The sequence below is a fragment of the Semicossyphus pulcher genome, unplaced genomic scaffold (assembly GCF_022749685.1).
Source record: "Semicossyphus pulcher isolate SPU_LCO1_2020_fin unplaced genomic scaffold, fSemPul1.0.p SCAF_2, whole genome shotgun sequence".
Lineage (NCBI taxonomy): Eukaryota > Metazoa > Chordata > Actinopteri > Labriformes > Labridae > Semicossyphus > Semicossyphus pulcher.
In genome coordinates this window covers 23,482,560-23,508,788 of record NW_027211693.1, presented here as the reverse complement: position 1 = coordinate 23,508,788, position 26,229 = coordinate 23,482,560, and the positions used below count along the sequence as shown (strand labels likewise).

Below are 26,229 nucleotides of genomic sequence, written 5' to 3'. Positions count from 1 at the left end.
TCACCCTTATATCCCCCTGCTGGTAGATTTGTAGGTCTTAATATTTCCCCACATTAAGTCTGCATATATTTTTGTCACACCCAGGATCCTCGCTTTATATTCCTCTCCGTTACATTATTGGCTTGCAAACATTAACATGGATATAAAGAAAAAGGCTGTAAAGCAGCTTTAATAGTCTAAAGTTAAATTACTGAGTCAGGAAAGTCAAATTAAACACATCCGAGCAAAACTATTCTGCAGCTTATTAGACTTCTGATCAGCCTATTCAGCTTTTTACTAACTTTTACTTCTCCTCGTTTTCATTCATTAACATCAAGAGTTTGTTATCTTTGTGCATGGCTTATCTTCAGCAGGATTTTATCTTAATTTAAGAGAAATCCAAGAAACTTAATGAATCTGAGGATTTATGAATGTTCCAGGAGAAATGTGACCTATAAGATGACTGATGCCTTTAATAGGACGCTGTTGCGTCTTTCTGTCAGAGACACTTCCCGTCAGCGGAACATGAAAAAAGGCCATTTTTGATGACCTGTCAAAGACGGCCGAGCAGAAGGGCACAGCGGAGTTGGAGGGCATCAATCCTCCTCGCGCTCCTTTTCATGTATGATGCGTGTGCCCTTGGTTACCTTAGTAACTCTCCTCTCTCTCCGTCTCCAATCGGCGCTCCCGAGTGAGGCCGCCGGGACCGCGCCGCGCGCCCCCGCCACCCGAGCTCGTGTTGAGCCGGAGAGTGAAGGCGAAAGCATCCAAACGCACCAGGAGCAGGAGGAGAGAATCCCGCTGAAGAAGAAGAAGAAAAAAGAGAAGAAAATGGGAGAAACGTTGTGAAATGTCAGCGCAGAGAGGATAATGACTGTGGTTATCGCTTCACGGGAAGGTCATTAACGGGAAACAAGCAGTGCGCAGACTGGACGGATATTTGGACATACCCTGCAAGTGAAGACCCCGAAACAGTGAAACATTGTCCCGGCTTTTTTTTTTATTCCAACAAAGCAAGGCATGGGGGGATTTAGGTCTCGACAAGGCAGGTGAGTCATTTCTAATACTTGATGAGCAGCTGGAGGGGGAATCTTGAGGCTGTGACTGTGCGTGGGGAGAGAATTAGGAGGGATGCAGCAGGGGGAGTGGGCACATCGGGGACTTGGACTCACATTATACGACTTTGTGTGTTGTCTGTAAAGATAAAAAGAGGCTTTGGTGATGCTACATCGACGCAGCGCAGTAAACCGGCAGGAAGCACGTAGATTTCCAAAAAACGCATTTGGATTTTGTGACTTGAACGGACTCCCCCGGTTTCTATTAAAGGCAGGGGTTTGGATGCGAAATATTTATCTGCGTAATTTTCCCAAAACGGCACATCTAACATGTTACACTTAGAAATAAATGTGCTAATTGTTCAGGGCACTTGTTACTTGGCCATAAAGACATCTTGTGTGCGTGATGGAGCAGTGACGCGCACTCTCCCTCTCCACCCCCCCTCTCTCCATCTTTCTCTCCCTCTGTAACAAAAACGAAATAGCCTGGTGACTTTGGGCTCTAGGCAAATTAAATTGCAAGCTTCGAAGTTTGACGGAAATTAAAGGAAGAATTACTGAGCGAAGTGGCCCAGGATGACATCAGATCAAAGGTTGTCTAATGCGAGTGGGATCCGCCACCAGTTTTGTAGCAGGCTGTGCACCTCCATCTGTTGTGGAGAGGAGCAGCAGAATCTGCCACAAGCATATGTGGGGATCCCCATTTTGCTCTTCTTTTAAGTTCTGCTCATGAATTGATTTGATTGGAATAACTAGATAGCTTTGTGGCTAATTAAGAATATTTATTTGAGTCATTTCGAGTGACAGAGTGAGCTACAATACAGATCTTTTATGTCATTTCATGCCTGCTCATTGCTGAAATTCTTCCTGTTGTCTCCCGTTTACCGTGCCTCACTTTCCCAGATTTGTAATTCCCATGAAAGCTGGAAAAAGCACATGCACACAGTGCCGTTGGAAGAAAAGAAAGCGTAGTGCTTAAATTTAAAGCTCCAGAATGATGCAGCAGGCCTCACGTGTGTCTGCTTCCCCACTACTGTCTGAAATTCCTGGACTCATGGCAGGAACTGAAAGATCAATAGTCCCATTGTAGCGGATGGAAGAAAGAATAATTAACTGTGAGAGTTGGATTCCAAAAACGCAGGGAGAGGGAGTGAAAATGTCAAGAAAGAGTTGGCACTGTGATTTGTTGCATGTGTCCCTGAGAGAATTTAAGAGATGATGCAGGCTTTTATTTTGGAATGCAAACTAGTGGATGAAAGAAGGCCCTAATGGGTGGTAATAGGACAGACACACAGAAGAAAATTATATGAGATTAGAAAGGCTTTTGGTTCAATTCGCAGCAACATTTGCACTCATTTCTATTGTATGTGTTGTATGAAGGATTATGCATCCTGCTGCTGCTTGTGAATTCTCTCTCTGGCCCGTCTCTGTTTGTATTCCAGTCCTGCAAAGTCCTATTTTTCAACTTCCCTGCTGTTTTAATATCCATTCTTCACTCTTTTTCTTCTCAATTCTTCTCGGCTGTGCTCAAGCTGTGTCACAATCATGGCCTCTAAAAACCGAGTGTCCTCGAAAGGAAAACGCATTACCGAGAACGCTGCTTCCTGAATGTGTTCATTTGCTATACATATGAGCCTGGAAGGGTGAGGACATCATGAAGTGGTTAACATGTGATTACTGCAAGACTCTCTAAGCACACACGCACACATTTCAAAGTGCAGCATTGAGTCTGTTGTTTACCCTGCGACTCTCAGGACTGCTGGGGAAAAGCTCCATGAGCCTCCCTGTCTGCTGCAAAGGTCAGCGAGGCTCCGTCCTGACCTGAAGTGAATACACCTGAGAGCGCCGCGGCCTGACTTAACATGGATGAGCCACTCATTGGTCTCTGGCCCGGGAGGCCTCGTGTTCTTTAGCCTTCGGTTTCTCTCCTCTTGTTATTGCTTCCAGAGGCGTGGACGGAGGTGTGCGTTTGCATGTGCTCCTCTGTGTATATGCAGAGGTGTGTGTTGCACGTGCAAGGAAGGTTATTTGTGTTTTTCTAATATTCTTCATCGTGTTTGACGCGTTGTCTTGAAGCAGCAGGAGCAGGAGCTGAATAATTTCCCAAATGGATACCTCCGACCTTCTGAAAACATGTCCGATCACCGCCTATCCCGCAGCCCGGGAAAAGCCCGTCATTGTTCTGGAAGTGTTTTCAAAACTCTGCAATGTCATTCGTACAGAGAGGAAGCGGCAGTTGTGGAGAATTTTTGGATTTATTGCAGATTAGTTTCCAGCACACATACCCGGCAAACAAGACGAGTGCTTCGGCCTTGATGGCTGATGCTTGAAAAGACTCAACAAACAGACGCACTTTACAGATCTTCTTTAAACTGTGTTTTCTTCTGTTGTTGCAAGAAAAGAGGAAGAATTCGCTCTTTACATTTTAACAGCTAAAGTCCTTCAGGTTTTTAATTGGCTGACACAGTCACAGTCATGTAGAAGGCTGTGCAGAGTATTTGAAACCAAAGTGCATCAGCTGAGCTCTCCAATAACCAGGCTACCCACAGACATGGACGTCCAGGGACTGATGATGGAGGATGAACTTGTCTCTGCATGTTTGCTCAGGAGGACGCGCTCACATCATCATTTAATGACACCTTTTTGGATGAAAAATACCCTGATTGATTTTGGAGTGCTACTCGAACCGAGCTGCTTTCCACCAGATACACTTGTGTCACTTTGGATTTTAATAATGAGTGAGACCTATTTGTTAAATCTGTGAAAAGATGAAAGAGTCTTTGTTTGACGAACAAAATGCTTTTTGGCCTGAGGCACAAAGAAACGCCTCAAGACTGCTGCACATAACATATTTAACAGAGATTTTACATTGTTCATGGCCCAAAAACATCTCCCTCGACTAACAGGTTTCCCTGCCAAAGACCAATGTCTGCTTAGTAAACAAGATTCTTTTGGACATCACCATTCTAACTACAAAGCAGATGTCACGCAGTATGTCTCCACTCACTGTCTGCCAGAAGTTATCTCCTTATTATTTAATTATTAATTAGACAATTTACACTCAATAATACAGAGACCGAGGACGAGGCCCGCAGAGTTAAAATCACTGACGGGACCAAGTGTGCGACGGCAGCAGCAGCAGCGAGGAGCTATTTTTTGATTGCTTTTGCTTTTTTAAAGGAGACTTTTTAAAAATGCATCACATGGAGAGAGAGAGAGAGAGAGAGAGAGAGACAGCGAGAGGAGAGGTGGGGGGTGGGAGACTGTCATGACAGGGAGACAGGGCGCCGGGATGCAAAGACTTACAGAAGCTCAGATTGGGATGGAACTCAGTTTGTTTCGTTCACGTGGAACATGCAAACGACATGAATGGCCTTTTCAGCTGTGCAGAAAGGAATCAATGCACCCATGTTTGTTTACATCCCATTGATTCGAGTGCAAAACTCTGATTATTGCATGCATGCTTTCTCCAAACACGGATGTATGCTTACATTTCCGTTGACCTGCACTTGCTACCCTCTAAACGTCTCTCGCATGCCAGCTCATTTGAATTTCAAAAAGTCTGTCAGAAATCATTTAAGGAAAGCGTGAAATGAACAAAGAAACAGTCATACTGCCCTCCCTTTCTGCCTGACAGGGGCGAGGCCCTGCCTGTTTGTTTTCCGCCCTAATCCGTATGATTCAAATTGCATTTTATTCTGCTTAATCCACCCTGAGAATTCACAGACAAGTGACGGGGAATCAACACTTTTTAAATCCCGGGGATGAACGTTAACTGTCCAGGTAAAGTTGATGCAGCCGAGTGTGTGTGTGTGTGTGTGTGCGCCTTCCCCTGTTGATTCCACAGCTTCTTATCCAACTTAGCCATCGCTAAGCCCCTTTCTCTCCTCATTTTCTTAACACGGAGCGAGCATTGTGTGGGTCTGGCAGGACACAGAGGCGAGGGCCCGCCTAATTCATGGGGTAAATTAGTGGAGATAAGGCCTGAGTCAGTACCTCCAGCCTCCCATAGATCCCCCGGGGCAGGCTCTTAAGGAGCTTAGTAAAAGCCTGTCGTATGAAGACATGACATGGAGCTGGCTAAATGGGCTACGTTGGAGTGTCTTCCATCAACCTTATATTCACACACTGTATGGGTCACTGTCGCTCAAGCTTTAATCCCATTCAATTTATTCATTCTTGGTTATTAATTCAGAGTTTGAGGAAAACACGGCGCCGTGTTGTAGAAAGGTTGTAGAGGGTGTTTATTAGTGAGGCTGCAAACCAAACTGACAAAACACTTAGGCCCACTCATACGACCATGTTGTGTGAGAAGTCTGTGCCACCAAATCAATAATGAATGCTGCTTTACGCGTAGTGAAAGAACAAGGAAGAACTCCTCCAGAGTCACTGGGTCACATACACTGGGGAAACAATTAGAGGCTTCCTCGCTCTGCACAGTTCCGCCGCTTCTTTTTTTTTTTTCCTCCCTTTTTTCAAGCTGCACGCATTTCGCTTAATTTTTCTCCGGGGTCCGGCAGCATGTCCGCGCCGCTGTTGAGAAATTACAGACACCAGCCGCCGAGTCTTTTCCAGCCTGAGCTACAAAAGGCCACGTCAGGGCCCCTGTGATGTATGTGGGGCCGTGTGAAGTGGGAAGCATGGTGACGGATAGGACATACCAGTTCTTGCGAGCGTGTGTTAACCTCATAATGCTGACAGATTACAGATTTAAATATTTTAAATCTCATAGAGCACATGCTGCTGGTGATGAAGAGAGTAGAAATGACTGCCGTAATGCAAGAGATTAATAGAGATCCTTCCTCTCTCTCCCACTCAAACACACACACACAAGCTCTGCTGCCATCGGTCGCCCGTCGTATCCTCGCAGACCTCTGTGCTCTTGTCTTGAATTACATTTGCTTTAGACTCTTTTGTATCGCCGCTTCTTTGCTTTAAACCAAATCAGGGCTGACATTGAGTCGAGCTGCAGTGTCACGCCGCTTCTTTTTCCTTTCTTTCTCAAGGCAAGTTGTAAATAATGTAGAAGCGTTTATTTATAACCTTTTTTAAAATCTGTTTTTAGGCAGACTCTCCCAGACTTTTCACATGTATTTGTCACAGTACACAGAGAAGGCATTAGGCACAGATGTGCGCTCTTCAAAGCTCTGGACGACTGAGGTTTCGTCTATTTAGATTTTATATTTCAGGTCTCTATTTTGGCTACTGAGTCTCCTGGAGAACAAATAAAATAATGTGTATTATAAATGTAAAGCACAGGATTGTGACAGTGATAAAGTCTTTGGTTCGTCCATGTTGTTCTTTTAGCTATACCAGAAATACTGCTAGTCCAAATTCTTCCTTCTCCAACCATCCTCATCCTCGTACACATTTTTGACAGGCGCTTTATAAAAGCAAATGATATGTTTTATAAAAAGATATGTATTCTGTCGTTTCCATCTCTTTAAATCTCTTCCAAAATCTTCCTGTCAGTGCCCGGGATACAATTCTGTTGGAGAAACACCAAATCCCTTTATTTTTCCTTTTATATTTGGGCCTAAAAAAAGTCCAGATTTAGAACATCAACCTTAAAAAAAAGCACTCATAAAACATCATGTGTAAAAAAAGATTCCAATGACCCTAACAGAGGTCATTAAACCCCCAAACCCCCTAAAAACCAAAGCGAAGACGTGCCCTTGTTTTCTTTGGCGGTAGCTCCGTGTCTCTCTTCTGAAGCTCACATTTCCTTCCTTTCTTCCATGTTCATGCAAATCAGGTCGACTGACTCTGAGTGGCCCGTAGGTATGAATGTGTGAGTGTGAGATGATGTGTGTCAGCCCTTTGATGGATGTCCACTGTGTCCTGCTGTAGCTCCAGTCACCTTAATAGGACTAAACTAGTGCAACAATATTTGGATTAACAGGAAGCCTCTAAATCTGATCAGCTCGTCGTTATAGCGCTGCGTTTTAATGACATTGTAAACCTTAACAGGACAGTACCTGTTTTATGATCGGTGTATTTTGGTGCCTACATGTAGACCTGCTCCTGACTGCAGTCTATTTATATCCGTGCCAGCTTGGCGATGCTTCCTGATAGCCTTTGAGGACACAGAAATTCCTCCATCAAGCTCAGGGCCCATCTGTGCCCGTATTCCTCCCAAAAGGAGCCGTCCTCCACAATTAGAGCTTTCTTCCAACGATACCATCATCGTGCCATCACTCTGTGTAAGAACAGGCTCCAGGAAATTGACTTGATATTAATCTGACAAAATTACCAAGAAAGGAAATTAGAGTGGGGAATTTTCGCTGGAAGTGATTGTGTTTCAAAGGCGGGATGCTCACGTCGCGGACCTCTTGGAGCTTAAAGAATAAATTACAATATTGATCATTTGAAATATACTCCGAGAGCGTGTATTTCAAGCTTTAAAATCCTCGCAATATACATTTAATTTGACCTCATACGTTCTCTTTGACTTTCTGCAGCTCATTACATTGATAGGGATCCAGATTCACCTGAAAATCTGGGTCACTACCGAAATAGCCGTGTGGCTTACTCTCCCAAGATGGCAGCTGTGATGAATTGGCGGCTGTAGGTCACTATGACAATAGTTTGAGTGAAAAAAGTGAGCATGAAAGAAGGAGGTTCTTATTGGTTTTCAAACCAGGACAAGTTTCCGAGGAGTTTGTTGATGTGGGCGAACACATAAGACTAGAGGGTTCCTCTAGGCGCTTCTCTGATCCTTTAAGTAGCGCAGATTTGAGGGTTTTGCTACAAATGCCCAAATTATTTCCTCCAAAATCCATAATCGCATATTATTTGTAGACTGCTTTAACTAAGTGGGATGCAGTTTGAACCCTTATTATTAATATTCTGTATTTCCATGAGCTTAAAGTGGCATTTCAGCTCAGTGCAGTCCTCTAGAGTGACACATTTGTCTTCTCTCTCTCGAGTCTCGACAACAGGAAGGTAGATTTGGCTTGAGAGACTCCAGAGTTGTAGTTTCTCCTTTCAGTCCTTTCAGCCTGCGCCCACAGTGAGTTTCAGCCTGGTTTAAGTACAGGTGTTGAATGACATAATAGTGGTGGGCAGTTGGGTTCCTGAAGCTGAAGAGTGAAATGATGCAGTTGGATCGAAATGGTTCTGTGAGAGTAGCAGGAATGGAGAGGGGATCAGAGAGGATAAGAGCAAGGACAGAGGAAGAGGTGAGATTGAAAAGAAACAAGAGGAAAATGGTTACGTTGGAGAAAGGTAAGCCTGGATAAGCCTTTTGACAAGTGAGCTCTGGGCTGGGGGAGAGCCAGTCAAACACAAAATCTGCCAAGTTTGTTTTATTCATGCTGTGGACAACTACGGCTTTACTATCTATTTTTTACAGCCGTACACAAACAACAAGCGGAATACAAATGCTGCTCGATTGTATCCCCGAGTTTTTCTGCCTTCCCGCTTTTATGTGAAGATTCCTGATTGAGCCAGATCTCCCTGCCATGTTGAAAATTACTAAATGATTCAACGTTTTCTGACACCCCAGAATTTACAGGCATTCTCATCTCTTATTCTCTTTAATCACATCCTCTTTCAGTCCAAACCTGCTTCACACACTGCATGCATTTAAAATTCCACTGAAGCCCAAACTCCAAAGCAAACAGTGACAATAAGCTTTTATTGTGGAAGCTTTTTGGTGGCCTGGCACCAAGTAATATGTTAACTAATGGGGTGTCGGATGCAGTTATTTGCTAATGCTTCTGAAGAATAATAAAATAGGATCATTCTTAAAGGAGCAGTTCGCCCCTGCAGAAAGCCTCTGTCAGTCAAAGCTGGTGTTCTCTGTAATCGATAGAAGCAATGATATTTGAAATTGACGCCATAGCTGTGGAGAAAGTTGTACAAACAGCTCGTGGTTTTGCCCATTCTACATTCCTACAACACCCAGCATGCATTGCGCCCCTCCCTCTGAAAGAGACGCTGGAGTGAAATACTACTGCTACGCTGCAGACAATGGCTCAGAGCGGCACAGAATCAGAAATACGACGAGAATATACCGGTGGATTGTCTAAAATATCTTCAGGTCTGCAGTCTACATTTCGCGAGCTCCCTGGCCTCCGCCAGATGATGCGTTTTACATAGTCTGGCGGAGGTTTTCCAGGGCCCATTGGAGAAGCGCATAGCGTCCTCCAAAGGCACAGAGCGAAATAGCATTGTTGTCCTACCATAATGGCATTAGCTCCCCATAATAGCATGATAGGACTGAGGTTGAAAATCGGCAAAGTGGGCCTTTAAAGCTTCATGTTGAAATGTATCTTACAAATCTACACCAGAAATACACAATTTAAAGGAAGAGTATTGTGTATATTACACTGCAAAAGGCATCAGAACTGTACTTCAGGAGGGCTTCCAAACTGCTGCACATGATCTAACTTGATTGGTGCTGTATTAAGGTTGAAAAATCACCTTAAGGAATGTCATTAGCAAGCGTACAGTGTACACACACTTACAGGCTGCATCCGAAACACTCCTCGGGGTTGATTCTAATGAAGCCCATGTGATTTATCCAGCAGATCCATGATAAGTGTGCTAAAAGGAATCCAGATTTGACCTAATAAGCCATATCTTCACCTTTTGTTTCCCACTGTGCTTCTTTTAAAAGGAGACATTAAGAAGCACCAATGAGGAAACCTTATCACAAAAGACGTGGGAAATGTGACATATTTCCTCAGGGATATTTGCGCTTTGTGTCTCGGTGGCCCACTTTTCCTTCGTATTGATGCTTTGCTGCACACGAATGACAAACAGCTGCATCACATGGAAAGGTCTTTTTAGTGAAATCCATTAGAGGAGAGGACTAGAGAGCGGCATATCACCCATATATGAAATGTTTACTCCTTGTATTGAATTGTTCGGCACTCTCTGGAAGGAGTTTTCCAATTGGGTTAAATGGAGATCCTCAGTTTCCCTTTTAATCCGAGACTTGCACCCCATCCCAACACAACAACAAAAGCAGCTGAAGATAAGACCAAAACACAGAGCATGGATATAGTGTTGAATGGCTCATAGAGGATATTTATGTAATCTGGGGGCACCAGGGCTGACTCAAACCCGACTCAGAGCCGCTGTTGCAGAGAGAGGCCCAAGGACAGTAGCAAATTTTCTAAATCCCTAGTAGACACAGAAAGTTAAGACATGCAGTGTTGCAGTAAAACAAAGCCCAACCCTTTTATCTGAGCATCCCACAAAACCCCTGGCCCAGATTTACAGCCCCGAGCATCCACAGCTACCAAATCTTCTGGCATCCACTGCCGCAGATATTGACGGGGAGAGTGAGAATCCCACCGAGGAATTCTGAGCTGGAGGGGCTCGCTCACCAAAACATGAGCTGTCCCTTAATGGTGCTGAATCAAACATCAAAAGTGCATGATATAAAATGTTATGTGCTCTAATCACATTGTAAATTGGGATAAATTGTTTCACATTGATTTTTAGCTTTTTCTCTGAACTTGTCTTGCTAGTATCTTGTGCTATGTGGCATTAAGAGTTTATGGATTGTTTGACAAAGCTCGGGCTTTGATGAGCATTTGTAGCCTCCGGAGACAGAACACAGCCGCTATTCCATCAAGAGCAAAATGCCTGTTTGAAAACAAATAAAAACAGGCCCTCTCTCATCATTAGATCTAAAGCACTTAATCCTGCACAGAGGCTGCTCTCCTCTTCCTCTGAAAACCTTTTCTTTGTATATATCACATATGGATTTCCTGCATGGAGTTTGTCTGCATACAAAGTTACCTCTGGAGTTGGAGGGAAGTCTTCGCCATTGTGCCCCTCTTTTGGTTTCCTGAGGGTGTGGATGCAGATACTTCTAAATTATTCAGAGGATAAAAAGAGATTTATGGATTACAGTGGTGAAGAGAGGTCTAGCTCTAAGAAAGAAGAGATAATTAGTTGTGAAAACAAATGCTTCTGTTCCTAAAAGTTAGAACAGGCCTTTGAAAAACCTGTACAAAAAAATCTGCAATAGTAAAACTGCAAAGGGGCCAGATGTTTACATTTCCTATGTCTGACCTGTAAAGATAGGAGTTTAAATATGTTGAATATGCACCTTTAAATCTTGGAAGATAAGGTTTTTGCATTTTTAATGCAATTACAATGCAATATTGAATATTTTTTTTCATATTTTTATTCAGTTTGGTTCACCCTAATCTCCTCTGCTTTAACAGCATGGGTTAAAATATAGATAAGTCCATTATGCTTAACAACAGACATAGCTAATGGGCTGAATAGATGTTATTACGGAACATAATTACCGTCAAATAATCAAACAAAGGGCTGAGGAAGGTTTTTTTAATATTAATAATTATTCAGTTTTATTACACTTCTGTGTTAAATACTTGATTCTGAGTGGTTAATTACTGCATTCTGAGGTCTGTTATTTCTCGATAACAGACCGTTGCTATAAAGAACAGACCGGTGCAAGGGATGCAGCTCTAATAACACTATCCGGAGAACTAACTGTAATATTATTAATCCACCGAAAGAAGTGTGGTACATTTTGACGTTGGTCTGTTTACGGAGGGAAAAAAAGAGATGAAAACAGCGGAGAGAAAGCAATAAAGGTTAAAAGGCGTGAAAACTGTAGGCTACGACAGAGAGATATACAAAACTGAAGACAGCACATGAAGTAAAAACTAAACAGAACACAGTACGGGATATGACAGGGTTTAAAGATGAGAAATGAAAATGTCAACAGACTGACAGTGATGAGACAGAAAACCTCAATCAGGCGCTGCTCTGATTCCTGCAGCCTCGTTCGATGTCTTACTTCACCATCAATTAAAATTTTTCCATCTAATGTGAAACAGCTAGGTTAGCTTATTTTAATGTGAGTGCAGCTAGGTTAGTTCTTTTTAATGTGAGTAAAGACAGCTAGGTTAGCTCATTTTAATGTGAGTAATAACAGCTAGGTTAGCTCATTTTAATGTGAGTAAAGACAGGTAGGTTAGCTCATTTTAATGTGAGTAACAGCTAGGTTAGCTCATTTCAATGTGAGTAAAGACAGCTAGGTTAGCTCATTTTAATGTGAGTACGGTTAGCTCATTTCAATGTGAGTAAAGACAGCTAGGTTAGCTCATTTTAATGTGAGTAATAACAGCTAGGTTAGCTCATTTTAATGTGAGTAAAGACAGGTAGGTTAGCTCATTTTAATGTGAGTATGGTTAGCTCATTTCAATGTGAGTAAAGACAGGTAGGTTAGCTCATTTTAATGTGAGTACGATTAGCTCATTTCAATGTGAGTAAAGACAGCTAGGTTAGCTCATTTTAATGTGAGTAATAACAGCTAGGTTAGCTCATTTTAATGTGAGTAATAACAGCTAGGCTAGCTCATTTTAATGTGAGTGCAGCTAGGTTAGCTCATTTTAATGTGAGTACAGCTAGATTAGCTTTTTTTAAAGTGAGTGAAGACAGGTAGGTTAGCTCATTTAAATGTGAGTAAAGACAGGTAGGTTAGCTCATTTTAATGTGAGTAAAGACAGGTAGGTTAGCTCATTTTAATGTGAGTAATAACAGCTGGGTTAGCTCATTTTAATGTGAGTACGGCTAGCTCTTTTCAGTGTGAGTACAGCTAGGTTAGCTCATTTTAATGTGAGTAAAGACAGGTAGGTTAGCTCATTTTAATGTGAGTAATAACAGCTGGGTTAGCTCATTTTAATGTGAGTACAGCTAGGTTAGCTTTTTTTAATGCGAGTAAAAACAGTGAGGTTAGCTCGTTTTAATGCTAGGTTAGCTCATTATAATGTTAGTAATAACAGCTAGGCTAGCTCATTTTAATGTGACTAATAACAGCTGGGTTAGCTCATTTCAGTGTGAGTAATAACAGCTAGCTAAGCTCATTTTAATGTGAGTAACAGCTAGGTTAGCTCATTTTAATGTGAGTAAAAACAGCTAGCTTAGCTCATTTTAAGAAGGCTACACAGTTAACTGTTGCTATGGACGCAGATCTCACTGTGAGTGTAACAAACTATTTTTAACTATTTTGATAAAATTATTTTGAAATCAATATTTTGTGTCAAATAATTGATTTTGTAGGAAGTTGTGTAATAAGCGGGATAATGTATAGTGAGCGGGTTGTCATCGTGGAGGAACCCCTTCAGGCTGTCACAAAACCCTGACTGCTCACTCAGGTTTCCATTCCGCTATTAACCTGCTCACTATACATTATCCCTTACATGACTAAAGGGTCATTATTTTAGATCATTATCAGGCTGGATTTGGCCTGCAGGTCACCACAATAAAGGTCTGACGAGGTCTGATGTAAAGGCTTTCTTTTCCAACTGTCATATGAGCAAGCCTTAAATAAAAGCTGGATTTTACTTCTACTGTGTAAAAATTCTGTCATGATTTATCTTTTCTTTTACAGCCAACTCATAAAACCTGAAAAGAACAACACAAATCTCCCACCCACACACATAAACACAAACTGAGACACGCCTTCCAAGGCCAGCAGTGATGCTAGCCAGGCTCTCTGTTCACCACAGGGGTAAATATTGGTAATAGGTTATGTGCCATTTCAGCTCTCAGGGCTATTTGTGTATGCTGTAAGGCCTTGTCACATGAAATTTTACAGCTGTCATGGAGGCATTTTCATTGTTGTGTTTGCTCTTCGCTGAAGCTCCAAGGCTAAAAAAACAACAACGGCCTCGTTGTTCCGTCTCATCTACGTTCATGCCTGCTAAAAGGAACATAAACCTCTGTTCCCTCTGCGAGCCCCTGCCAGTTGCACTCGTATCGGCACAGTTCAGGCACAGAGGAATAGTTTTCAAAGTGTCACCGTTTAGGGCATGGTTTGGATGTCAGCAGCTAAATGAATAAATAATGTGCCCTGAAGTTGCATTTGATGTAGCAGGATCTGATCTGATATGACTTCTCAGTCAGGCTAGCTAACATCCAGATGTTAGAGGAAAAGCATTTTTTCTCCCTGAGGTTACTAATGAAACATGGAACGGGGAGGATGTTTGTAGTCGTTCCACCGACAGAAACATTAAGACGGTTGAAAAGAGTCAGATAAAAGAAGCTGAAATTGACTTAGAAATGTTGCGATGGGTGTAAATCTGTCTGCGTGATCACAAAGCGTACGAGCACGTGTACAGTATCTACAGTATGTGTTGTCATCGCTCTGGGCTTCTTTGCTGCAAAGGAAGGCAGATCGTGTAGTAGCTCTCAGCGTGTTGTGTGCAGTTTTTGAGGAAGTGCAGACAACCCGAGGCCAAATTTTCCCTGCAGTGTTTGGACATGGCCTACTTCTAAGCGTGCAGTCATTAATGTGGCGTTCTACTCTGTTTAAAGTGCACAAACCTGATTTTAATTCATACTTAGCTCTCCGTATGCAGAGCATCTGTACTGTGACTCCAAAGCTTACTATAATGTAGAAGCAAAGATTTAGATAGAAAATATATTGATTTTAAGAAAGTGGTCGCATCCCTTATGTGTGGCGCCTTCCTGTTTGACCTTGAGTAACCCTCAGTAAGCCGCAGTGTCTGAGCATGTGTGTTCAGTACTGTAGTGGCCCACGCTGGTCTCATGGACTTTGTAGTGCCTGCGTGTTTGAATAATGTCCTGCAGGAGACACTCTTAAGTGCAACGTCTAGGACTCAGGCGTCAGCAGTAATATCACGGCAACCTCTCCTCTCTCCTCTGTGTGCACTGGTATGAGGGATATTACGGCATTAGAACGCATGAATTATGGCCGCATTGTTCGCTCAATGTCAGGGGACGTCCCCGTGCTTGTGGTACCATCATGGCATCAATGGAACAGGGGAAACACGGATAAGGAAATGATTTAAGTGTGGCCATGTGCACACTGTTTTGGACAAATTTAAGCCATTTCTCTGATAATGCCACATTGAATTAGGGTGCCACTTTGTCACAAACAGAGCTCGAGGTAGCTCCACTGTTTGCTATCATACAGCTCAGTATTCAGAATCACAGTGAACGGATCTTTGCGTTTCCCAAAGACGTGCAGGCTAAAAAAAAGAGAAAAGACCAACCGGTGCAATAACATAGGATGCATTACCTAATAGATTTGGCAGAAATACAGAGTTCAGGGCGGTCTGATAAAGCTGGGTTACAGTACTTTAATCAATCACTAAGAACACGAGCCAATTTAGGAAGAAGCCTGACATTCAAGATAGGCTTTCAGACAGGATTAGAAATAGTGAATGGAGAGGAGACATATCTGCCAGGGTGAGCCGAAAGGACCGCTGTCAGGGGACACTCTTCCCTCCTCCATGTGTGATATTGAGGCATGTCTCTCCCTCAACCCCCGCTTACACAACTGATCCAACCCCCTCCATATTTGGAAAGTCACATTCTGTTTTTCAGGCCTTGCCCCTCAGTAACACGTGTTTTTTTTTTCTTCCCAGAATGCAGATGAGTGTTAGTAACAAGACAGTGTTGGGTGCCTCTGCTGTTTACCCTCTCCCTTCAAGAAAGGGCACTGTCATTTAAAGCGTCCCTCGGAGCTCATCATCATCTGGATTCTCTGGCTTGTCTAATAATATCTTGAATATCAATGTGGACATGCAATGAGCAAAATAAGATGAGTGCTTTTCTAAACAGACTACTGGGAGTGTCACTGGAGGAAAAACAGCTGCTTTCTTTTCCTCCAGGACATTTCTCTGGAGTTTTATTTTTAACCTAGCTGCACCAATCTACCCTTCTTATCTCATCTGTAACACTTCCAAGCAAGAGGACACCCCAGTCTTTGTCCAATTTACCGATACATTTGACTCTTTCCTAAAATTGTAAAACGAAAATAGCTTTTTTTCCACAGCTTTAGATCCCCTGAAGAGATCTAACCCTTTGCTCCACCCCTCCAGCCTGAGCAGGATCAATGGGGAAGGCAGCCAGGGGCTGTGATGGTGGTGGATAAGAGGGTGGTTCAACTGTGGTGATTGATATCACCTCGCTAATCCCTCTACATCTCCTCTAAATCCACCTGGCTGGAGCTCCGATGAGCCTGTAATGTGATGAATTAAGATGTTAATGCTCCATATTTACATCACCGATTTTAAATGTAGCTTATTTATTATTGGACTGAAATCCAATTCACTGGAAGCAGTCGGGATTATATTTGGTTGCTTTTTTATCCCCATTCATACGTCCTTGTTTCCTTTGTTTCAAGACCAGAACACATCCAACAACAAACTTCTACTCTGAGATGTCAAAGGTCGCGTGTCACATACTCCATCTGAATATTAGAGTCCTAGTAATGACTTAAACACCTCTTATTAAGGGCTGATAGAGGCCATGTGGTGCGGCATGTGTTTGCTTGGTCTTTGTTTACGCCGAAGATGAAGGTCACCCCCTCATTAGCGCTGCAGCATCTTTTTTTTTTGATGTTGTGATATACATAGTAATCAAGTGTGGCTCGCATCGCTGTTTACTGCTGACCTTTAGTTAAAAGCACATCACTGTCGGGTCGGTTCAAAACTTAATTATGCTCCCATAACACTGCAGGCATCATGTACAGCGGACAGAGCACATTTAATCTGTCGTCATTAGGCCGTGGTAGCCCTGTGCTCTCGCTGTAAATAGAGCCCACACCATAAAGCTTGTGAATCCATTACGTCTTTATTTTGTATAAAAAAATAAATGCTGGGGGTTTTTCTGTGTCGAGCGCGCCCGTGTACATCCAGTTTTTCAGCTGTGTATTCAGAAATTCTGCTTGTCACACAACAATACACTTTGGCACCTCTCACTTCTCTGCAACTATCCGGCATTTGCATGTCAATAGCATCATTCTAGCACTGTGCTTTTGGCATTTGTGAATACTCTGCGAGGAAGCCAGCTAGTCGAGGCCTTTGAAAAGAAACATCACAATAATACGTTGGCCGTTGCTTCGTTCATTAACACTTTATTTTCTCAAGAAATTCCTCTTGGCTTAATTGATCATCCATCACAATTAAGGCACACTTATACATATGATAAATGGCGGTTTTAAGGGTATATGCAGCATTTTAAAGCACATGCCTCGTGGGAAAAGGTGAAGCTGGGAAAGTGCTGCATATGAAGCTCCAGAAAAAGATGCACTGTGATACTTTTAGATCAGGACAAATTCATTACTTCCTGTTGTGACATTAAGTCTAGCAGTAACACCATATTTTACCTGAATATGTTTCTCCATGTTTGCACATTACTGTAACTGCCGCGAATGCTAAGGAACCTAGTGCATTATTAGCTCATTAATTTTACAGGCAGCATCTGGGTCACGTCTCTGCTCGGTGTATGTATGGTTCTGCGGAGCTCTTTCACACCCAATGATAAAGCTGACCTTTCAATTTTCTCTGAGAACAGCAGCCTACTTACCTTGAATTAAAGCTGTTATTTAGCTTATTAGGCCATGGGAAGATTCATTTTCTCAGCACAGTTGTAGTGTGTAGTACAACTGTGAGCACTCATACAAATACACAAGGCTGTTTCATTTCACAGCGCAGGCCCGACAGCGCTCACATTATTCTTTAAGAAAATTAATTAATGTCACATTCTTCTGGACAAGTTGATCTGAATTCGTAATCTTTGTCTGCAGAAAACATAATTCAAAATGCAGCGGATGAAAGCGGTGAATTACATGCACTCAGAGCAGGGCTTCATTGCTTTTTGAAATGGTGCATAGCTAAGTGTTGTCCTCAGGATGATCAGCTCTTCAAAGGCCTGGCTTTGTATGCTTTATGAGGATACTTCTGTTTGTGTTTCAGCAACTCTAATGGGGAGTTGGTGCTACAACCGCAAGAATTAATTTCCTCTATCCCTAACAGGAAGTGTCCACCAAATTGTAGACATTACTGCTCGGTAAATTACCCACATAATCCCATTTTTAGATGTATATTGTGTTCTTTTCATTGCAAAGACAATCTAAATCATGTAATTGTCAGAAGTAGTCTCGCTTAGAGGAACAGTTCCCTTTAAATAACTGCTCGGCAATGTGGGTTACACTTAGCTGCATATCTGCGTTTTAACCGGCTCCGCAAGTAGTAATTCAGGCCAAGGACGGCTGCATGCTCTCTTTAACCCAGAGCAGAAGAGTCAATACTAGCCATAGGAGCTGATCTATCTCAGATTTTATAATGCAGTGCCAATGAACTTGGAGCCCTGATTGTGAGAGATCGACTCCCTGATGTAATTACCACCCAGACCTCAATTAACTCAGCGTAAACCCTCAGTTCAACTCTATATGTTTGTGAAGTGTTAATAGCTGCTCTAAGAGAAATGTTTCCCCCGCTCGCATCTCCCTCAATTCTGTGGTGCAGTTAATCCACGCGGATCAATATTCAATGCACGGCATATTGTTGGATACATTACTTTAAATGACATACATTAAGCATTCAATACAGAGTTTAAACAGGAAATAACCCATTTATCCCAAATGATACCCTCATTAATCTTAAACTATAATCAATCAATGTAAACGTAAGTGAGCTTCCTTTTCCGACTGTGACTCTGATAGCTGTCTCGAGGCTCCATGACAGGCAGCATTTAGACCAAAGAGAAGGAGGAGTAATACACAGCAGCTCACATTTGAAGTGATTGTCATAAACTTTGATTTGCTTTATATACGTAGTGCCATGCCAGCGCCGTTCAGGTTCCTTGCACTTGCCTGAATTTTATTAGGGATGCATCCCAGAAGGCTAAAAATCCATCCTGCTTTCCACTGTAAGCCAGAAATTGATGTTAGTGCTGCCATGTTATACGTGCTGTCCTCACAGTGGAGGAGATGAGAGGAGCTGTTTGAAATACCTGCTGAATTCTCCTTGGTACACCTGAGTGTATGCTCTCTAGGATTTCAATCATGTTTCACATATGTTCAGCCAAGTCCAATCAAACATGTTGCCTCAGGTGTAGGATGATTCCACCTGCAACTGGGAAACAGCGTAAAGAAACACATCCATGTTAACAGTTCATACATTCAATATCTGTGTCAGCTGAGCAGTGACGCTTTTTGAGATACAAACAAGCTCATGATGTCAAAAATGAAACACACCAAAGTGATTCTAAATTCTAAAAGTAAATTCTGGTCTAGCGGAGAGTTGCCAATTGTAACATTTTTCTTTTAATTACACAAAGTTTGTGGTATTTTCAGTCTAACTAGCGGTGCTTTCTGCTTTTATAAACCTATTAAACTTTTCTGAAAGAAAAACAAGTCATGAGGAATTAATCTGAAAGTGGACGCTATCCAATGTAACAATTTAATCGCCATGTTAGTCTCAGTTAAATTCGGTTGTAAACCAGCTAAGAAACAGAATAATTATTTTTTGGGCCTTTTATGCCTTTATTTAGAGAGGGAGGACAGTGGATAGTGTTGGAAACAGGGGAAGAGAGAATGGGGAATGACACACGGCAAAGGGCCGAGGGTGGGAGTCGAACCAGTGGCCGCCGCATCGAGGACGGTAGCGTCTGTACTCGAGCTGCCAATTTAACCGCTAAACTGACACCTGCAACATAATCAAATAAGTTGTTTTCTTGATGGATTTCTTATTAAGCAGATACTATCTAAAAAGTAATGATATCATTGAAACTCACCAGATGTACCACTTGGCACATTAGTGTCCTTCCTTATTAGTAACTGCATTGAATACACCGACAAATTCTGTTGATGGCGAAAAGAAACCTAATCTTGTTTAGAATACATTTAAATGACTTCTGAAATAAGAGTGTATCGGCCAATAAGGCACATTCAACCAAGAGGAACGCTGTACTCACAAATCAGGGCACTTACAAATAAGGGTGGGAACCGCAGGGTAAGTCACGATACGATACGCGATACTTGTCCCACGATAACGATTATATCATGATACATCGATTCTGCAATAATTTATATATTGCAAGACTTCTTCCTTGGCTAATAAATTTCTGGTCACGTCACCCTCATTCATGTCCTAAGTGCCACCAGGAGGAGTCATGAAGTGGTGACGTGGTGTGTCAAAATCACAGGGAAACATGTTTAGAGCATCGTATACTGTATTTGCAAATTAGAATATCGATATTTGACACTATTGATAATTGTATTTCATGAGTCAGGACGATTGTATATTGCTGTATTGATATTTTGTACCACCCTGCTTACAAATGTAACATGGGTTAATGAGACACGAGCCATCCATGCTTTGACAATCCTTACAGATAAGCAGGCATTGAATGAATCACTCACTGACAAAGAACACACTCTTGCACAACATACAAACTCAATTTTATATATAAATAAAAAAAAACCTCCATTTCCTGTGGAATAAACAATCCTGTTAAATTTCATTGGTATCTTTAGTACTGCACATGCCTGCAGAAAATTAGGTCATGATGGCATTATACGTGCCTAACATGCGTGTTACAGCTGTAACGTAAGCATTTAAGGCAACTCTCCCCTACTCGTCATCATTCATTTCTTATGAGCAACAGTCTTTTAAAAGTGTTTACAGGCATGCTCGGGGCTGCTGTAGCTCAGTGGTAGAATCGGCCGTCTTTCGATTGGTTGACGGTTCGATCCCTGCTGCTGCAGTCTCCACGTCAAAGTGTCGTTGGGCAAGAAACTGAACTTGCTCCTGAGGCCATCTTTGTATGAATGTGTGGTTAGCTGATTAGAGATTGGCACTTTGCGTAGCAGCCTCTGCCATCAGTGTGTGAATGTGTCTCTGAAAGGATGAATGTGACATGTAGTGTAAAGAGCTTTGAGTGGTCGGAAGGCTAGAAAAGAGCTATGTAAGTGCAGTCCATTTACCATTTCTGCTAGCAGCTCAGTGAGGCTGTTATTAAGAACAGTGTGCTTTGAGATAAATGAAAGTGAAAGGCAGCAAGCTTGCTAACAATAAAAATTCTGCTGAATTTCTAGCAGATCTACTGTGAATTATTTTGTGCATGTTAGTTTAATGTGTTAGAAGACACTTGATGCTGCTGGTCACTGATCACACAGCACACCTGAGTCCGATTAGATTATTTGTTTTAATTTGGAGGTATTTTGACATAAATTGTACATCAGTTTTTTCCACAAGTTTTTACATTTCACAAACAATCGGTGAAAAACTGTCTCGCTTGTGTGGGAGTTTTTCACAGATTGTTTCAAGACTGCACCTCCCTCCGACGAAGCTGTCACAATTCAGGTGTGCAGAGGTTTTCTTAAAACATTTCACAAACAGAAACTGTGCACCAGATAACATTTGAATCCATTCTGTCAAGATATTTCATTAAAACTGAAACAATCTTCTTAGTAATGGTGCCAGATCTAAAGTAACGAGATCACCAAAGTAAATAGGATTCGTCCTTGGGATCAAAGGTTAATAGTGACCCAGTTAATAGGTGTCAGGGTTTTAACTGGCAAGGCTGGTGTGACTGAAAAATTCCCCATAATTCTGAGTATATGTCTGTATCATGTTATGGTTGGGAAAGTTACCTACCTGCAACTGTTTCCCTCTTTATGGTCTGTTATTTGGCTATCTCCGAAGACGAGACAGAAGCCCTCCTCGTCTTGTGCTCTTTCCTCAGCAGCACTCTGGAGCTGCGTTGGCACGGTGATAGAAACTGCACACAAAACACTCTGTCAAGAGAACAGATCCCACCCTGCAAACGGCATCTGTGGGAGGCTGGATAATGAGTACGCCATGTGTAAAGCCTTAATGTGTTTACATACGGCTAGATTAGAGACGGACCCAATACTTGCCCCTGCGGTTTCTCAAAGAATCCCCGTGGGCTGCTTGAGTGATTAGCAACTTGAAGTTTTTTCAGTGGGAGTGTCTAGTGGGACTCGGCAGTGGATCAATACGAGTTAAGATGATGAACTGTTGGGGAAATTTCTTTATTTATCATTTTTTAAATGTAACCTACTCATTCCTTTTCCATCTAATTGAGTGAGTTAGCTTTGATTAATATCCCCGGACCCCCACGTATTGTTTCACATATCGCATTACTGGCTTAACTCTATCTGACACTCTGAGGCACGCACACCAGTCAGGAGAAAGAGAGGCAGAATAGATTTAAGAACGGCTCCACTGCTTCCACTCACAGCTTTAAGACTGCTAGATCAAATCTGTCCCTATCATTTTAGTCCTGAAGAGCAAACAGTTGTTTCAAGCACCGTCAGCAGTTAAGAGAATGGCCATTATTTATTTGCTGTGCAGCCAAAGAATTCATCTCAACATGTGCTCACCTGGAATCCGTCTTTATTTGGCCTGCCAGGCTCCCCTCTCGCTGTTTCCTCGGCCGTTTGCCTGGTAATGATACTCCAGGCAGCATTTATCCAGCAGCCAGGAGAAGGGGTGGAGACGTGTAGCTTAGCAGGCGGCCGCAGCAGCAGCATCAGCAACGCCCCTCTTTCCTCGCCGTCTTCTTTAAAAATATGTGGGCATCACTGTGGTGATTAGCAGTCAGAATGTGCTGCGTCTTTGTCCTTGATTTAATGCCAAATCTCCTAAGTAATGACGACTGCACAGGCTTCTGTGTCTGATGGAAAAAAAAAGAAAAGCAAAGGAGCGGAAGAGTGGGCCCTCATCCCTCACTGTTCTAGTGGCACTGGTTCCCAGCAGGAGCCTTATGAAGCTGCGGTTTAGTTTTGACATTTAGTGAATGCTGTTTCTGAAACATGCCAATCTTCCTGATTTAATATGGCGTGCTGTTGTTCGTGAAGCTGAGGAGCTTATATGAGGAACGTGCCTGCCCGAGGAGACGGGTAGTATGTGCATACGTTCATTATTGATTTCGCCGTGTGGGAATCCATGTTTGCCTGTTTGAAATAAACACGTGTAAGCAGACAATCACAGATATATTTTCCACATTACTGACGCACTGAGGCCGGAGAGCAATCCTATCACAGAGCTGAGCTCGGCTCAAAATGGAGCCTCCTCTCTGGATGGTGAAGACTCTAAATGAAGTTTTTGCTGTAGCCGCTCACATTTTAATGAGTTCAGCCGAGGTAACAGCCCGGGTACATAAGTTTCTGTCTTCTGCTTCCTGTCTTATTGTTTCCATAATGGCACATCGAGCCGGGGTTATAATGTACCAGCAGCAGGAGCATTTGTAATCAGTGATTACTCTGTCTCAGGTCAGGACGGCTCACTTCATTTGGAGTTAGATGTTGCACAGGACTAATGCAGCTCTGTGAATGCCTTTGTTGCAGACTACTGGCTACTCTAATAACAGAGTGGAGAGAGAGTCAGAAGCTCCATCCACTCAGAACTCTTATTGGTTCCTTTTTTATCAGAGTCCATTCAGCCTCTCTCTAAGGGATGTCAGCGCGTAGGAGTACATTTGGCTCTGAGCTTAGACTTTTATTGCAATGCAGAGATCTCTGCGCGGTAAGAGAACAAAGAGGATTCTACAGTAAAACCAAAATCAAGAGGAAGAAAATCTATGTGATGTCTGCTAAATATGTGAGACAACATTAGAATATTAATGAACAGCGATTAGACCTGAAGAATTGAACCCGTCCGATTAATCAGGGACTTGAGAATTGGGAGGAGGGTGTTTAATGGTGTGTACTTGGTGGATTTCCATCTTGCATTAAGGGCTAATAACCTCCCTTAGACTTACAGCAACAGCAACCCTCCCTCGCCTCCACCTCCTCCTCCTCCTCCCTACGCCGCCTCCATCACTCCAGTTGTATTTATTATGGGCTGCAAGGCCACGGTGATGAGACGATCAATATTTCTGGGATGATGAGGGAGAACTCATGCAATATCTCTCTCCCTCTGTTCCTCCCTTGGCAGTGCTTCAGCAGGTAGAGAGATCAAAGCGGAGAGGACCTCTGAGATGCTGTTGGAGGGGAGACTGATGAAGTCCTCTGAGCAGCGTGTCCTCTAAACACACACACTCCATCACGCTGTCCTATGTCCTTGCTATGTCCTGATTAAAAAGTTTGACCCGATGTATTTTATCTCGATGAGAATTAGTGTTATCGCACGTATTCTGCAGCCGTGTGTGCACATCTAAACAGAAATGGCTTCAGTCAGAGTTTAGATTGAATATCTTGTACGTATGATGGGGAGAGAGGCCCTGTTGTAAACCAAACCTCCTGTGGGCCGACAGCTGTCTGTGTTCATCCACAGAGCTCATAACGGATCATAAATGTGATCAATTTGCAGGTTAAAACAGTTTTTGGGGATGCCGGTTAAATTGTGTGTCTCATATACAGAGACTACAGTCCGCGATGCAGCGGCCCCGGGCTCGACTCCCATCCTCGGCCCTTTGCCACAAGTCATGCCCACTCTCTCTTCCCCTGTTTCCGACACTATCCACCGTCCTCTCTCGCTCAATTAAGGCATAAAACGCCCACAAAACAACAACACAAAAATAAAAACAGTTTTTGAAGATGGTATTTTACATTTCCCAGTTGATTAGGTACGCCTAAATGCATCCACTAGAAGTGATCTGCAATAAATACTACGTTCACGAAGCTTTTAGAGTTATAAAGTGGGAAGCCGGCTTAATATTTTTCTATATTCTATTACAAGAAAAGTGAATGTGTTATTGAACATAGAAACACATGACTCTCCAGCAGGGTTTCCGTTGGCCTGTATCACATGTAGTTGTCCGGCAGATAAAGATAAACGGCCAAATGCCGGTGGGAAAATATGCCAAATAAATAAATAATTTTAAAATTAATAATGTTGTATTTAATTGCCTTTTGTACTAATTAAAAGACATGTTGCCAGGGCGCTGGTTTAGCTCAGTTGGTAGAGCAGGTGCCCCACATACAGAGGCTACAGTCCTCGACGCGTTGATCGCAGGTTTGACTCTCGGTCTGCCGATCACTTGGTGCATGTCATCCCCCACTCTATACTCCCCACATTCTGTCTCTTTTCAGCTGTCCTATAAATAAAGGCAACAGCCAAAAAAATAATCTAAAAAAAAAAAAAGACTTATACAGCCTCCACTGTTAAAACATCGACAGATGGACAGGCGGAGACGGACAACAGCGCAATGCAACCCATCATTTGCATCTCGGCACTCGGCCAGGTGCAGTGTTGATAATGACAGCGCTGTGTGGCTTGAAATTCCACACGGCCTGTGAAACTATCATTCGGGATCTGGGGGAAATTTACCCAGACTGGGCAAAGCTGGCAAAGATTGTCAGCACGATTCCCGTATTGAGTGTGGCTGCAGAGCGTGGATTCTCGCTTCACGACCGTATAAAAACAGCCCTGAGAAGCTGCGTCACTGAGGACAAAGGTTAATAACTTGAAAGTTGTCCCAACGGATTGGATGGCTTCAACATTGCAAAAGCAGCAGAGCAGTTCTGTTCAGTGAAGCCCCGCCACAAACTAACCTAAACGACAATTTTTAATTTTTTTTTTAGACCTATATTGGCTGCTTCATGTAGCTTAAAGTTATTTGTCACCGATTACCCAGAACCGGAAATTTGCGTTGTTATGTTGAAGACTTTGTTTTTTTTCGTGGGTTTCAATCCGGCATTTTTTCAGATCTAAAAATGGCTCCGCTGACTAAGCATCCCCGTATTTAAAATCTTAAGGAAGCCATTGTATTGTGTTGTGACTCAGATTGAAATTACGTAATCGCCAAACAGCAGGACCTACCCGGCTTTACCTGCCGGAGACGGACTCTGTTTTCCGGTGGGCAGTGCGCCCCTGTCGGTAGTGAGGTCTAAAAAGCTACACATGCCACATATTTAGTATCAAATTAAAAAGGAAGTTGAGTTTTTTTAAAAATGAAAACATCTTCCTTTCTGTTTTTGAGATTTTGTTTGGATGAAGCAGGAAAATGCTCATTAAGTGAGAGTTCTCAGTGAACTGCGGTAACATTATAGAAGTCTACCGGGGTCTAGAGAGTTAACGGCTAAATTGACTGTCATAATGATGTCATCATGAAGCTACAGGTTTACGGTAGGGCCGTCACTTTGAATAACATGAATAACATGTTTCGATCTTTAGTTTTGCATGGCAGCAACTAAATACCACAAAACCAAAGAGCCTCAGTTCTTCACAGAGAAGAGGCCAGTCATATGCAGCGACAAAATCCTCTTCATCACTGTTGAGAACAAAACTCTGCACCATAGTAATTTAATACGTCCACAACTGAGCCAGGATTTGTAAATTTAAGCTGCAGATTATGTTTTCACTTCCCTCAAATCTGTAATTTTAAGCTAGTTGAATGGACATTCTCGCCAAAACACAAATCTGGAGTTGTTGTAGATAGAAGTTAACCTTTACCGACATGTTTTCATGTACACAGA

General features: G+C 42.6%; 1 protein-coding gene across 3 annotated transcripts in view; it reads left to right on the top strand.

Moving 5' to 3' along the window:
* Nucleotides 1-676: 676 nt before the first annotated feature.
* nlgn3a (neuroligin 3a) overlaps nt 677-26,229 on the top strand; it is a 129,521-nt gene continuing 103,968 nt past the window's right edge. Inside the window, exon 1 of one of the 3 annotated variants that reach the window (XM_069669615.1) lies at nt 677-1,024. The gene's annotated coding sequence lies outside the window, so the exon portion shown is untranslated. Of the gene's footprint in view, nt 1,029-26,229 lie in introns of all 3 variants that reach the window. The other 2 variants (XM_069669617.1, XM_069669614.1) reach the window with 2 other exon arrangements.